At 45.3% G+C, this 16,144-nt stretch overlaps 1 long non-coding RNA gene across 1 annotated transcript; it reads left to right on the plus strand.

Moving 5' to 3' along the window:
- The first annotated feature begins 9,821 nt into the window (after positions 1-9,821).
- Positions 9,822-15,727, plus strand: LOC137862629 (uncharacterized). The gene is made up of 5 exons (XR_011100439.1): positions 9,822-9,960; positions 10,378-10,440; positions 10,830-10,935; positions 11,382-13,068; positions 14,241-15,727. It is a non-coding gene; the product is annotated as an uncharacterized lncRNA (long non-coding RNA).
- Positions 15,728-16,144: the final 417 nt, after the last annotated feature.

The following is a 16,144-nucleotide window of genomic DNA, read 5'->3' on the forward strand; positions in this document are numbered from 1 at the left end:
AAGTGAGGTTTATTTGATCCCTTATGTTAGTTGACCACTCGCTGATGGCAGCAGGCTCAGAAGTGAGTCTTCAGTTCACCCAAATTCTTATTCAGCTGCTTAAATCCTTAGCGGTTAATCCGACAGCACGCAAGCAAGTCAGAATAGGATGGGAATGAAATCCGGGCTCCGTGTCTCAGGGCTCCATCTACCACATTGTCATTCCTCACAGGTATATCGTGTGACTCACATCTACAATGCCAGAAATGAACCCACACATCCCAGGGAAGGCGGGATGTTCCCACACCCTCTGTGACCCAGTGTTGCTCAGAATTTCAGTCTCCCTAGGAGGGGAGGCAAGGAGAGGCAATAGGGACAACTGGCCAGGAACAGTCCTCATGCAGCATAGAAAAATCCTTTGAGAAAATGATCAAACATCATCTCGGAAATAGATGATTTACTGAATAGCCCCTCCAGAACGGCCCTCTTCTGAAAGTTTAAAACTTCTCTAGTTTCCAGGTTAAACATAGATTTTCAGTAGAATATAACAATATTCTTGGCCAGTTCATCCCCTTCTATTTCCTTGCCAAAGTTGAATAGGTTCTAATACCCTGGTCCTGCGTTGCCAGAACAATTACATCCCCTCTTGGCCTCATCTTCTTAGGCATAACAAGAAAAGGTTATTTCAACATTTTCAATGATAGCTTCTCTACTGGGACCAGTCTAATAGACCATTTCATTTCCATTTGATTTGCTGTTTCTCTTCTGCATTGACAATTCTGCCCAGCTTTGTGTTTTCACCAGATTTCACTGGGATACTTTTATACATGTCATTCATGAAACTTAAGATAGGCATTAAGTTTTCCTTTGAAGAATTGTACTGGTAACTTCCCTCCAGGCCTTTTCAACATTACCCTCTGTTCTCTCCCATTCAGCCGGCTCCTTTCCCATTTTTTCGCTTTTGTACTCCCCAGCTTCTCCAGCTCTGCTAAAAATTCACCATCATGACTTTACACCTCTGCTGTTTCACTGAAGTCTAGACAGATGTGATCCACCACATCTCCTTTGTCTAGACCTGACGAAGTAAAATCATGAGGTTAGTCAGACGTGATTTATCTGTGATAAACGCTTTTATTTTATCCCACTTTTCCTTTACTTGCTTGTCTTTAATTACTGTTTTCTTCAAAAACTGTTCTAAATGCCTTACAAGCTACCGCAGTCTGACTGATAATTTTGCAGATTGATTCCTCTTTCCATCTCAAGTATTTGTGTTATGTTTTCTATTCTATAATCACACAGTACTGCCTTTAACTTGATGGATTAATAATTAAAAAACAAACAAACAAACAAAACCATGTAATTTTTGTATCAGGTCTCTCAGAATTTGAAGTTGGAGATTATTCAGTACTCCAGCACAAGCCATTTAAATACTCTGTGGTTCCTGCCACATTCAGTATCTTCAAAAGGCACCTATGTCAAATTTGGGTCATCCCTAGACTGTAAATTCTAATAATCCCCATCATTCCTTGTGCACATGTAGATCGTGTCAGGTATCCACTTAAAAAAAAAAAATACAGCCCTCATTTCCCGCAGCAAATCACTGTTACTGATTTGACTTCCCTCCTCAGCTGTCACCCTTGTATTTTTTTCCTCCTCTCTGCATTCAAAATAAGAAGGCAGAAAAAAATCTTTGCAACAAACTTTGCTGACTGTTGGCTCATATGCACTTAGCTCACCCACAGCAACTTATAATTAAGAGAGAACTGAGTAACTCCTACAATGAGCAAAATAAACTGATTCTGATTATCCACCCTGATGTCTGAAAGGAAAGAAATACTCTGGCTGCTGGCAATGCCTTCCCAGAGCGCTTCTGGACTGTGTACAGGCAGTTCATTTTTAGCTCTATAAGTTGGAACCAACGTTATATTAGATTACTGCATGATTTCAGCTATATGTGCAATAATGTCCAGAAAAGGTCCTGAAGAGAGCCATGTAAATCATAGCAGATAAGCTCAATCTCCCTGTTTTAATTCCAGCTACGGGATCTTTGAGAACACCCTGTCCCTTTCCCTACTTAGAAACCTTATTAGTAAGTGGCCTCCGCTCAGTTCAGATGTGTTTGTTGCCAGATGTCTCTGCAGGCAAGATTGCTTGCTAACCTCATTCTAATAATAAATATGAACACTGCTTTCACAATACCTTTCAGCATGGGAATTCAAAGTGTTTTAAATATGTTGAACATTTTAGCAGTAACAAAGAGCAAATTATGTATATTTTGTTTCAGCTGTGTAACAGCAGATGAAAACCCTGGGAAGAACTTAAATACAACACGATGGCTTTGCCTTTCCAACAGATGACAACATATGTAATATCTCTGATGACAAACCTGATCTTTAATAGCTTTTTAAGAGTTAATGGTGGTGCTGCTGAGATCCCCTTTAGCCAACAAGGATGGCTCCCATAGAGCAGTTTGTATTAATGTGCTCTGTGCAGCCACTAAATAACACATCTCCACCTAAACACAAGAAACCATTCCCTTGGATTCTGTGAATCAGAGTTTCAGTGCTTTCCTGCTAAGTTTTTACTTAACATACAATCAATTTGTTAAATTGCTGTTTGTTCCTTGGATATATCCAAGAGATGCAGGGAAGATCAAGAACCAGTGGTCATCCTGCAAAGCAGCCTCATTGCTCACTGCTGGGCTTTTCTCCCAGTAACCATCCTACCCGCAGCGCTGCTCTGCTCCTGTAATGATCTCGCTCTGAGTTCAGCTGCCTTCAACATCCTTGAGTCTTGTGGTGAAAGCTTGGCTTCTGCAAGTTTTCCTTATCCTATAGAAATGTGATGGGAGTGTGACAGAGCTCTCGTGGCCCTCCTAAGCACTTGTGCTGCCTGTGATGACAGGTTATCGAGGTGCTGCCCACAGCAGAACTACTCCCTCTCCTGAGGAGATGTTCTGCATCTGGAGCTGAGCCATCCATGGGATTAAATCTTTCTTTGCAAAGTGCCTGTGCCTAATTCCACCTTGTAAAGAAAAAGACGTGATGTTTCAAATAAACCAGCCAGCTCCTCTCTGCTGGAGGACAGTGTCTGAACGAGGGGCAGCCCAACGCCCATCGCACCAGAAGCTTTTCATATTAGTTAACACTTTGGAAACAGCTCAGGTTATTTTTCAGGCACCACAGCCTTTGGTATCAGTGAAACGCCTTGGTTGCTGAGGGGAAGAAGATCAGAGCCCTGGTCCATGCAGCCACGGGCAGGACTCATGAGGCTGCCCAGGCTCCTGGGTGTGCAGCTGGGAGCTCTGGAGCCCCACTTTGGCATGTGGGAGCTACGCGGGAGCTGTGGACCCTCAGTGCCTGCCCGGCTTTCTGCCAGTCACACTAGCAACCAGGCATGGATCCAGGGGAATTTAGCCTGTATTTCAGCGGGAATCTATTCATTTAGATGAAACAAAGTTTGTTTGTTTTCAGTTAATCATTGCTTTCTGATGAAGAAAACATTTTGTCAGAGCATTCCCAGCAAACTCTGCTCACGATTCACTTTCCAGATCTCAGCAGTGAAACCCAGCATCAGCTCAGATGCCCTTTCCCACCTCGGCACGCAGAGCTCCCTAACAACGTGTGCTCCTGCAGGGGCCCTCCGAGGGCACGCTGACCTTGCTGCAGCTCAGCGGGACTGCAGCACGCAGCACCCACAGGGAGGCCTGCTTTAAAACTGGGTGGTGGTTTCGCTTCTCTATCTCATTCCTTCGTTTTTTCTTCTCCAGCATTTATAACAAAGTCCCAATACTTTATCTTCTCTTTCATCTCCCTTCAGCTCGGTTTTCAGTCCCAGAAGTACACTGCATGGCTGGTCCACTCTTCTCCGAGTTGGTTGCAGAGCTCAGAAGTCCCGAAGCATTGGCAGCTGCCACCATTCTGTCACAAGACCCCAAAACCTGCTGCTTTTCATACAGCTCCAGTAACTGGACCCATGATAAACAAATTTTCACTTTTACATTTGTTCCATCATGGTAGTAGGAAAAAGATTTCAGTGATTGAATGGGAAAAAAAAAAAAAAGAGAGAAAAAAGAAAACAGAAAAAAACTCTAGGTCTTGAGCCTGTTAGTCAAAGTAAGACCTGCAAAGGTCTCAAAGACAGGAGCTTCTTACACTTTTGTGCAAATAAGCAGATGGCAAAGGAGAGAGACCCCTTTAGTTCTCTCCAAGGGAAAGTTGTGGCAGGGTTCAAACCATATTAGCCATGAGAGAATCCGCACAGGCACTCAGCCACAGATGCAAATCCAGTAGGCTCCAGCAGTTTTCTGCTTATGGAAAGACCTGCGTTCCACTTCGGGATCTTGAAGTCAGGCTGCCCATGGTAGGTTGCTGAATTCTTTAATAAGCAAAGCTTTTTGTTCAGCTATGTATCAGACAGTTAACAAAGGAAGATACTAATACAATCAGAAAATATAAACTGAATATAACTCGCCTCCTCTCTTGGGGCTGATGTTTTTTCTATCTACTAGTTCTCTGGTTGTCCTCACTTTTCCATGAAATATAAGATATGCAGGGTGTGAGTTGCCAGTATATGGTTAAAACCCTTTTAAAAATCAAAAGAGCAGTATATTTCTGTCTTGACTTCACTCCACAAAGGGGAAAGGGAAAGAGGCTGGAACCTATTCTTTTCTTTAACACCATCCTATGGAAACACACAGCCGGCCCCATGGCACTTGTCAGTGCAGACCCATCGCTTTACACTTTGCAAAGATTTGGTGCTGTGCGTTTTGCCCCTAGAGTGTGGGAAAACACCATGGGGGGAAAAAAACTGCTGGTGCTTTCCATTTCTTGCATTAATCCGCTCAGCCTGCAGCATTATCATCATCATTCATACAAAATGATAACAAACCCAGCCATCTGCTGAAAAAGCTCAGGCTGGCCATATATCCACTGGGTCTCTTAGATTTAAAAAAGGGGAACACGCTTCAAAGCAAAGAGGCTCTTACGCAATGCCAGCCCCATCCCTGGGAGTGCTGAAACCTTTAATCACCTAAGGAGGGGGAGATGCACCGAGGCTGGGGAGCCCTGGGTCCATGTTATTTATTCCTCTTACATAACCTCCTGCATTATTTGTTGATTGAGTGGTGGCTTTTTTTTTTTTTTTAACTGAATTTGTCCCTCAGTTGCCAAAAGAGCTTAGTGCTAAATTGCAGCCCTCCCCGAATGAGAAGCAAACCTCGCCCACAAGCAAAAACAAAACTCCATCACAGATTGAGATTTTTTTTTTTTTTGATCTAAAACAAACAATCCCCACGAACAATCCAGGAAAGAAGGTACAGCAAGCAACGGGCACCTTGCTGACACAGAAAATGAGAGCTGGCCTGGCAGGACAGAAGGACAGAGCTCCCCCTCTCTCCCACAAACCTATGCGGCTGCAACCATTGCTTGAATCACCTGCTACATATTTTCTTTACCCTCCTGCAGGGAAAATGTTTTATTGATAAGGCCTCTCCTAGGCTTGTGATTACCCCCCTAGGGCTGAGTGAGATTTGAAGCTGGTCAGCTTGACATCATGTCTAGACGGTCTCTTTCATTGGCAGCCACTCAGTGCACCTGAGAACAGATCGGCGAGTCCAATAATGTGCAAAACCGGGCAGGAGGAACCTTTAGGGGCATTTTGGACACAATGAGGAGACTGTGTGCACTGAGATGCTCACGTACGTCCATACCACACCACATACATCGTCCTCTTGTATGAGTACACGCACAGCTGTGCCCCGTCCTGTCCAGGAGCCCAGCAGTTTGACATGATTAAAGCACTCTCCGTGTTTCCAGCAAGCACACACGCAAGCACAGCCACACACACAGCAACAAGGCTGCCCCTGACGCAGATGCAGATGCACAGTGCCAGCGGGGCACCCCCGACCCCTGAGCCCCTGGGCAGTGACTGGGCAGGGAGACTGTCCCTGTGGGGGTGACTGTCCCTGTGCTGCTTTGTATGTGCTGGTGACACCGCACCTCCAGCCCTCTGCTCCCTGCCTGTCGCATCGTAGCTGAGCTGCCTGGGCTATCCCCCTGCGCTTTACAACCTGATGCTTGCAGGCAGCCAACATCAGAACTGGTTCACCTTAAAACAAAGCAGCTGTGGACCGGTTTCACAAAGCTGGAAGGGGAAGGCACAGTATCTGCCTTAGAGTGAAAAGCACAGACCCTTGTACAGCAGACCCCTGTGTAGGTGCCTCTCACTGTGCCTGCTGGCATGCAAACAACCCCCTGTTTGCACATGAAAACGGAGCTACAGCCCTTGCGCTGCTCTCTTCCAGGGTAAGCACCAGCGCTTGGTCCAGGGTCTCTATTCACAGGCATTCATGTGCAAAAGGAAAGGGTGGAGATGCTGAGATTCCCCCAGGACAGCCAGGCACTACGGCTGCCCTTGTCAACTTCCAGGCTCACATGATAAAGCTGCTGTCTGCAGCCCCAGCCCCTGCCAACTGAATTGTTGTCTGGGCCAACCAACACCCACAGGGCCCAATCCCTTTTGTGCTCTCCCTCTTTGAACTGGCTAGAAACCATCCCAGTGAAAACCTCTGGTATTTTTAGGCCAGAGCAGAGCTGCCTGAATGGCTCATGGCTGGTTCCCTTCCTGCCCCATGGGAAGGCGGCGCGCGGAAGGCAGGCACGGTCACAGCACGCTGCTTTGCGGCCATCCTCAGCTGCCTGGGTACCACAGAAAGCCTGCGGTGGTTTCTTCCCAAAATAATATAGCCCTGAAGACATATAGATGGAGCTCAGAGCTTGCTCAGAGCCACCTTTGCTGAGAAGCAGGACCAAGGGCGTGAGGACTGCTTCCTCTGGTCCTGGTTAGCAGCTGACTGACTCAGCCGGACATCCATCACGCAGCGAAACGTGCTAATTGTCTTGATCTGTGCTCCCCAAACCTGCCAGCTGCGGCCAGTGCCCACTGTTGGCAAACCCCACCCTCATTATCTGCTCCCCACCCTCGTCTTTCCAAGGCGCCTCGCTCCGTGGTGCGCAATTAGGCACCCGCCATCCAGTTGCTCCCAGGCTGGTTTGTCATCGCCAGCGCCTGTTCGGGAATGTTTTTTGGGAAGCACATGGTGGTGGCAGGGTCAGGGGATGTTGTTGAGGCTTTTCCTCTTGCGCCTGGGGGCCGGAGAGCTTTGTGCATTTCTCAGTATGTTAAACTCAATTAAAAAAAAAAAAAAATTAAAAAAACAACATCAGGATAACTTAAAGCAGATGTGAGCACAACAAGGCTGAGACCCTTCTGAGCACAAACACGGCCATTTCATTGCAATTCCAAAGGGCTTTTCTGGCAAGCCTCCCCTCCATGTCCTACATTCTTTCATTCCAAGGAAGACAAACAATTCAGGCTGGAGCAGCAAGGCACGTTTTTCAAATAAACAGGTTCCCTCAAACAATTTTTTTGCTGTTGTGTCACCCCAATACACACATTCCTCTCTTAAAGGATCTTTGGGGATGATCGAAACGAGATTTTGGCTATGTTCTGGCATTTGTGTCACACCTTTTGTTTACAGAGCTCAAAGCACCTCACTCAACCCACGTGAGTCTCTCACACAGTGTTTTCACCTCCGTATCCCAACACAGTATCAATACAACCTGACATTATGGGGAAAATCTGTGCCATTTGTGGATGATAAACCCCAAAATCCTATGGAGGCTTTCGTAGCCGTTCACAGATGAAAGGGGGACAAACGAAACATGGCCGGAATGTGAAGGTCACACTTGCCAGGGGCTGGGGACCCACCCTCTGGTAAGGCAGGTCACTTGAATGTTTCTGCTCCTCACCACCCCGTCTGTGGGTTACAAGAGCATATAACCCCACTTTACCTTACAGTTCTCACCTCTGGAGAACATCAGGAGATGGGTGGAGACAACTCCAAAATCTACACCTGGCATTTAAGACCGTTTCTCCAGTGCCTTCCACATACAAGCAAACAAAACCCGGGCAGACTCAGCTTACAGCTCAGCCTTCTGCCCGGGGCAAACAAATATCCCGTCCTGGCAATCCCCATTGCACAGCAAGACTGCTTGGAAACACGCTGAGCTGCCCTGGGTACACAACCTGAAGGATTTCATACACCTTCCAGTCAAATGGAATTTAGATTAATAAAATAGATAGTAAATAATGAGTAGTAGATGAAGCAAATATAATAGGGTATAGCAAATAATAAATAGATAATAAAATTGACTAGTTTACACAAGATAAAAAGAGGGCTTGAAATAAAGGAGAATGCCTCCTGCAGTGTGGTCACAGAGGAACAGTTTGAGGACAGACAAGAGGTGAGTCCAGAGCTGAACGCTTTCAATCTGTGCCGCTTTCTGGCCAGCCCCAACAGCTTCATCACAGGTTTCAGAGCTGGACTGAGCAAGGTGCTGGTGCCTTAGTGAGACAAGGGCGCAGAAGTGCTGGCCAATGTCACTGCAGGGTAGGGACTCCAGTGGAAGGGAAGAAGCAAGAGCAATGAGAGCCGTCAGAGCCCACCTCTCAGAGGAGGTGGATTGTTGCATCCTGTAGGGACACAAATATCTACCTCACCCTTCTAATAGGATTTTCATATTCTTCATGAGCTTAACATGGGAAAATACGTTTAAAAAAAAAATTGATCATTCCAAATCATGATGATGAAAAATCTTTAAACCTCCCAAATCCCTCCAAATCCCTTCACAGGATTCTGTATTTCTCACAGTACGTTCCTTTGGTTATTTCTGCCACTGAGTTAAGGTACCCAAAGGAGAAATAAAAAAAGCTCTGCTTGAAAAACATTTTTCTTTGAGTGCTGGACTTCACAGGACCTGAAAAACCAAGAGACAAGCACCCCACATCAGGGACAGCTGCATAAACTTCCTGAGCACAATAAATTAATCATAATAAAAGACTTTTTTTTTTTTTTCTAAATAATACAGTTAGGTACCAAAGATAAAATGGTTATTTCCCAGAATTGTTCCTGTTTGGCATGGATCCTGATTGCTTAGATTAAGAACTTTTCTTATTGAGCTTTGCATAACCTCTACCCTCAAAATCTGGGGAATGTCTTAAATGGAAAACACAGAATACACTAAAATCCCAAACACTCCTGCCTTTTGCGTTCCCTCACTCCTTCAGCAACTCACCCAGGGCTGCACAAGCAGCAGTGTGTGATGGCTGCATCCAAGCTAACTTCTGGCTACTGGGAACAATTCTGAAAGTTGGATGAGACTGAACAGAGCAAAGCAAATCACTGACTAAGTCTAGCCATATTTGCCCCTACTTGTGTGGAATGGTTGATTGCCTGCTTAAGGGTTTCAGGCTTTTTCCGTTATTGATTGATGCTTCACATCTCCCTGCCAACAGTGCTTGAAAGCTGTTTGCTGTCAGCCTTGGTTATGTACTGCTCTCTAGCTGGTTCTCCACCACAAAACCATGGCTCCAGTGTGATGTATGAATGGGCAGGACACGAGAGCTCCGTGCCTACTGTCTGGAGCCAGCTCCAGCACGTGAGTTGGGAACAACAGCCTAAACCTGAGCTGACACATTTGAACTGTAATGGCCTCTAACATAAAAACAAAACAACAAAAAAACAAAACAAAACAAAAAAAAACAACCAAAGATAAAGCTACTAAGTGCAAGAGGGGAAACTGGCATTTTGGGATAGAGGAGTGGGGCCCTTGAAATTATCATGCAAATCTGGAGGCTTTTCAGCAATTTCAGCTAAATCCTTCAGGCCTGTGCACACAGAGAGGTTAATTTGGTTTCAAGCAGTATGGATTAAAAGCAGAACAGTTCATCCTGATTAATTCCCTCTGTGGTCACTCCTATTTCGGAATAAAAATGCCTAATTCAGAACCAGTGCAATTCACCCTTAACCTGCTTTAAGGTTATTAAGAGTGAGTCAGGCTTTTCCAACACCAGTGTTCAGAGAGACAACTGCTTGCAAATAGCCAGGAATTGCTTCACATGAAGGCAAACCCCTACTAGGTCAGAAAAAAACACCTGAAATGCGGTATATTTACTAGATCAGATTCAGATATCGATTATACCATTAAGAAGTTCAGGTTGCTTCTGTTTTCTTCCGTGAGCCAGCTTTTGATCTAAGACACTGCAACCAAGATAAGAATCTGACCACTGACTTTAGAGGAAGTTTTTCCAAGAACAGGAAAAAAAAAAGTATTAGCAAACCTCCAGCAATGACTCAGGGAGCCACTCATACAGGAAAGGGTGACAGGACATAGCTTTTATTTCTATGTAGTTAGTTTAATAATCAGTGGTCTGAAAAGATTCAGGAGAGGAAAAGCATTGAAGGTCTTGAGATGCTTATAAGTTTTTAGCTAGAATTTGTGTTTAATTTGTTATAACAATGTAAAGAAAAAGTTTTATGATCTTTTTCTAACACAGATGCAAACTGTTATGAGCTGAAGGGAACATTATAGCATAGCCAAGGACATGTGAAAACTGGAGGTAAGCTATCAACAAACTACCCATGAGCTCAGGGGATGCTCTGGGGCCTAAATGTGGAAATACCCAGCAAATCCCCACTGAGCTCTCAGAGAAAGCATTGCTTCAGAACCTGCCTTCTGCTCAGGAGTAAAGCCTGCATGAACTATGTGCAAATCTGGGTTTCTATCCATCATCCATTCCCCCCTCCAAAACACAGCCACCTCAAAAAGGGGCCATAGCAACTCTTTGAACATTTAGGGCAACATGACAGAGCAGGCTAAGTAAAGGTGAGGTAACTAGGATGGACTGTCTGCTCCTACAGCAACTCATTCAAATTTCCTTCCCCTCAGGCAGAACTTTCCCTACCAAATTCACACCCCCCTTACACCACAAACTCTTTCCATCACCAGGCTAAAACCACATCTTGCGCAAAGTGATCTCAGAGATGCTGATCCTAAAACTACATTAATAAATCTCTGCAATGGATGGAAAAGGAGGAATTTCCTGACTAAAAAGGTGAGCAGCACTAGGGGAATCTTTAAAATCTGGAAGTTTTAGCCCAAAGCACCTTTAAAGCTTCTGCTGTCACTCAGACTGGCTTGCTGTGGTGTCCTATGGGACTTTGGGTTTGGCAATAATATACGTCAATTTGCAGATCTTTAAGATTAAGCAGATTAATAATAGCCAGATTGAGTGATTTGAGAAAAAAGGCTAAGATCTTAGGGTGTTGGACACCATGTAAACATCACTCACTGTTATTTACTCCTCGTGAAGTGACACAGGGTACACAGAATAGGGCAGGAGGGGGCCCGGCACCAGGCTGCAAATGGTCAGGGATGCCAAGCTATAAATATGCTGATATATTTTTACATTTGTTGTGGCAAAGTCAGGATGGTCGTCGTGATGCTGGGATGTTGCTGGGGCTGTTTTCTAATTATAATTAGATTCCGTTACTTTTCCAGGGTCATTATCAGAGGCACGGTCATGTGTGCTTGCTTTTAAATGCTCCTGGCCCAGCTAATTACTCTGGGCACAAGGGAACTCCACGGGCCAAGGGGAAATATTTCCAGTCCCAGGAGCGCCTCCTCCCGCTGCCAAGGGGTGGGTACCATTCCTTGTCTGACACCACCACGGTCCGCAGCAGGGCCATGCTAAAAGATGCTGTGACTCGTTTCCCAGTGCCAGCTGCAGTGAGCAGCTGTCCAGCAGCACATTTCGGGGGTGCTGGCAGTCTCCCTACAGGTGCTCCTGCCTTGCCCTTGCTGCCCGCCCTTACTTGCTGGTGCCTTCACGTCTGTAGGCTTCTTTTTTTGCACCTGTGGATTCAGAGGCAGGATTTGAAAGCAAATGTGCTGGAACATTTTCAGAATCCAAAAATAAACAACACCTGTCATTATAAGTGATCTGCTGAAGCAGCCATACGTGAATGTCCGTGCCTCATCTGAGCGCCTGATGCTGAAAGGGCTTTTTGCTGTTGCTCACGGTGCTCTTGCTCTGCGTTCCCCAAGTGCCACTACGAGAACCTTTCCAGAAAGGCTGCAAGGAGCCGTGCCCAGGAAAACCAGCCCCTAGGCTCTGCGGATGAAGCTGATGTGCAAAAAGATTCCAGCTGAAAGCAGCAGAGGACTTACCGGAGCACCTCCTCACCTACAAATCCACAGGGAAGTGGAATTAAATGATTGGACTTGACAGCTAGGGAGAGGTATGCTGTCTCTGTTTAATCTTCCTTGTAGGATAACACCACCAAGACAAGGGCAGGGTACAGCCTATCGCACTAATACAGCCCTTCAGGAGTTTTCTTCGGAATTGTATGCCACCAAGGGCATTTCTGACACTAAAAAAAATGTAGAAAGAAACAAGAGATGGTTCCATACAAATGTACCAACCCTCCCAGAAGCCTTGGCCATATAGCCCAGGCACTGTTCTGCCTCGTCAGGTTTGGTCGATGCTCAGGTGCACTACATCTCTTTGATACAGAAGCCAGATTCCAGATGCTGCATGTGAGCCACTGCCAGGATGCCACCCACGCTGTGCAATGGCCCCTGCAAACGAAATGTAAAGACTCTTGGAGCATCAGACCCTGCAAACCCCACTATATTTATGGAGATGTACCTTTGCAGCTGAGGCATTCCTTGTATTTTGGGTTTGAATGATGGAGATACCGAGGGAAAAAGCATTTGAGATCATCCATGGTATTGCTTTTACCAGATGCAGGCTCTTCTTTATGGGGTCTCCCTGCACGTGAGAGGAAGAACCAGCTGACCTGTTTCATCCAACCTTACACAATAAGGATTTGTGCTTTTCCCTGATTATACTGGCTTTATGTCCAGAAAGCAATGTATCGGTGCCCAGTACATATCTTTCTTTGCCCACTATCAAGCCCTGAATTCTCTTCTCCTTTTTACCAAGAGCTCTTTCCCTTCCTGATGATGCTTCCTTGCATACACTTGCAGACTGTTTTCAAGCCTCCTTTTAATCATCCTGCAGAGCTAGGCTACACATATTTAGCTCCGTTAACCCTGCTTTACTTAGCCACTACACTGCGGGGCAGGATGCTCTCATCAAATAACCCTTCCCCTCCCGCTCTGTGTGACCATCAGCGCACAGGACCTCTGCAGCCCCTTCCCCACAGCCCGGGGTGCTCCACAGGTGGGTACGGCCAGGTGACAAGGAGAACATTCCCCCCTGCTTCACAGCTTGGAACTACAGAGACGATCCAAAAGAATCCTTCACAGTTCTAAGAACCCTATATTCACCCTCTAAATCAGGAAAGCTAATTGGCCTCACTGCTCTGACAGTGTTTTCTCTTGGGAAAAAGAAGTGGCACTACTTCTTCAGCACTCAGACCTTCTGAATGCCGATGCCAAATGTGTTTCTCTCAATTAATATTGGTGGAATGAAAGGGCTTTCTGCTCTGATTCAGCCTTCTCTCCCAGGATAAATCTTTTTGGAATTTGCTTTATATATTGTGCTTTTGAATGTTCTTTTAAATGTTAAAAAATGACTGTGTGAGAATGTCGCCTTCTCATTACCAAAATTTACTACATATTTTCCTCCATTGTTACCCGTACAGTTCCAGCAGTGTTAACAATGGGAAGCCTAGAGCAAATGGTCTGGCACCAGCACTTGTCATCTAACTATGGCTGGTCAAAAATGTGTTGGAAAAGTGGTTTTGTGTTTTTTGTTTTTTGTTTTTTTTTTTTTTTTAACGTGCTTGTTTTGAGTAAGCACTTCCAAATGAATTTTTTTTAACTAAACAAAAATCCAATCTTAAGTTATATTTTAATCAGGAAAATAGTGGTTTTGTATCTTTTTTTGGGGGAAAACCTATGCTGGTGAGTAAACGAAAGTAGGTGCTCCACTCCCCTGCTTTTCTTGACTGGAAGCTAATAAACAAACAGTCAAAAAGATAAGGAGAGTATGATTTTTTTTTCATCAGAATGAAATTAGAAATGATTTTTTTTTTAATTCATAATTTCTTTTAAAATGGATGAAAAAACTTCTGTAGTCTTTGTAACTCAGACCACTGTCAGTATAACATGCCCCATCACACAACACTACACAAGCAAATTTTCAAGTTTCCACAAAGCTTTCAACACTGCAGGTAAAGAGAGCCCAGCTACATTCAGCAATGGTAGGAAATGATTTAAAAGTGCTTGTAGCACTGGTGGGAGAAGCAGAGCAGCAAAGCTCTCTGGCAGAAGCTCTGTGGGAAGTCAGAATGGTCCTCTCTGATAATAAAACTTAGGAATCTACAAAATCTACTCATTGGAAACCACTGCTTTTTTTTTTTTTTTTTTTTTTTTTGTCCCTTTTTGCAGTTACTTCAATTTCCTTTGTTACCACAAATCTTTGTTGTAACTAAAACACAGAAGAAAGCACATCCTCTGAAATCCTTCAGCTGTGCCTTCCTAGAGCCATGGAAACAGTTTTGCATGCCCAGGGCAGGGCAAGGTGGATTTTTTTATTTTTTTTTAAACTTGTGGTCTGTCATAAGGTCCTTTTGTTTCTCTTGTGAATATTCAAATCAAAATCCCGGACTGCGGCATTTTTATTTTGACTCTGATAAGAGGTCACACCTGGGCATGACCTGAACTTGACCAGCCTCCCTTGCCGAACTGCTTTTCATACTGTTCTCATAATGAATTTAAGTCATCAGCTGTTAATGCTTCTGCAACCCTACTGCTTCCTTCCTGGTGTTAGACAAGGATTCAGAGGACCCAGTTAATACTCAGAGCTCTATCCAATTTAAGAAGAGGATTTGGAATTCAATTAGGTCACTTACTGGCTGCTTCTGAACCTGAGCTGGGACTAAAATGTGTCCAAACCTTCCATTGGGTCAGACTGAAATAACCCAAGATACAGCAGCGCACCTGAACCCAAGCCCCTCCCTGCTTCCCGTGCAATGCTCTGCGTTCCCCGTGGCACCGTGGAAATGCCTGCATTTGTATAGGAACTTACTCTCCGACAACGCAGCCCCATCTATTTGATGCTGGCATAAAGTGAGATTATTAATAGCGTGTGATCTACCGTGCCTTCCATCTGAGGATCTCTCTCAAAGCATTTTAGAAGGCTGAATCAATTTTCAAAACACTCCTGTGTAATGCTATCCCCATTTTACTGGAAGGTAAACCAAGGCAGTGGGAGGTATTTTTCCCAAGGGTTCGTTCGTTGGTGGAGTCAGAAATAGAGCCCCGGGCCCGTGCTCCAAATATAGCCTCCATTCTCATCCCGTGGCCGCGAGCTGGCTGCAGGAGTCCCCCCATCACACCCTCGACATCCCTCCTGCCTGCTGGGTCCTGCTTCCCAAACTGCTGCCTGTTGCCATGGGAACGGCAGTGCAGCTCCATGGACCAGGCTGGCTTCAGCTGTATCAATGCAAATTGAGAGCAAATTCATGGCAGTTAATGGAGCTGCTCCAGATTTCCATGGCGGAGGGGGGTGCTGAGCACGATCAGTCCCTCTGGATGCGATAGAAGAAAGTGGTGATCCATTGAAAGTGGAGGAAAATTATTTGATCATTAGAGGGGGCAAAAGGATGAAGGGCAGCTTACAACAAAGGTATAAAAAGTAAATCTGAGAACTCAACATCACCGAGGGTGACATGACCTACTTCTGACCATTACCAGTAGAAGCTCTTAGAGGTCCCAAACAAGTGTAGTGCTTGCTCAGTGCAAGGAGGAGGAATCACCAGATTCATGCTTTCACTGCAAGAATAAGGGATGATGAAGAATGGAGTCGGAGGCAAAGAATTACTGGGTTAAGTGGTGAAACAGAGATTTCTACCAATCCTAACCATCACCCCCTTGCTTCCTCATTACCTTGCAGCAGCTCAGCTCTTGAGATCAGCGAGCAACAAGCAGGCTGGCACAGCCTGTGTCTCCCTGTGCTTTGTGAGCAGTGAGATGGAGGCTGGCACGGTGGGAGGAAGAGTATGGTGTGCTGCAGGGAAGGAGCATCTTAAGGGCTTGGAATTTGGCCACCCTGTGCTTATGCTAACTCAGGAAGGCTAATTTGAGATGAACTTCTCCTATGATGCTGGAAAGCAAACCATCCTGTGTCTACGGCTGAGTAAGCAGCTACTGTTTCCTGCAGTTCACACACATGCTGGAAATATCCTGCTGTAAAGCACCGTCTTGCACGCTGTCAGGGACTTGCTATTTATCTTCCTGGACCTCAAACCCTGCAATCCACAGCTACTTAGCTTCATGAATTAGTACTCAGC

This window comes from Anas acuta, chromosome 11 (assembly GCF_963932015.1).
Source record: "Anas acuta chromosome 11, bAnaAcu1.1, whole genome shotgun sequence".
Taxonomy (NCBI): Eukaryota; Metazoa; Chordata; class Aves; order Anseriformes; family Anatidae; genus Anas; species Anas acuta.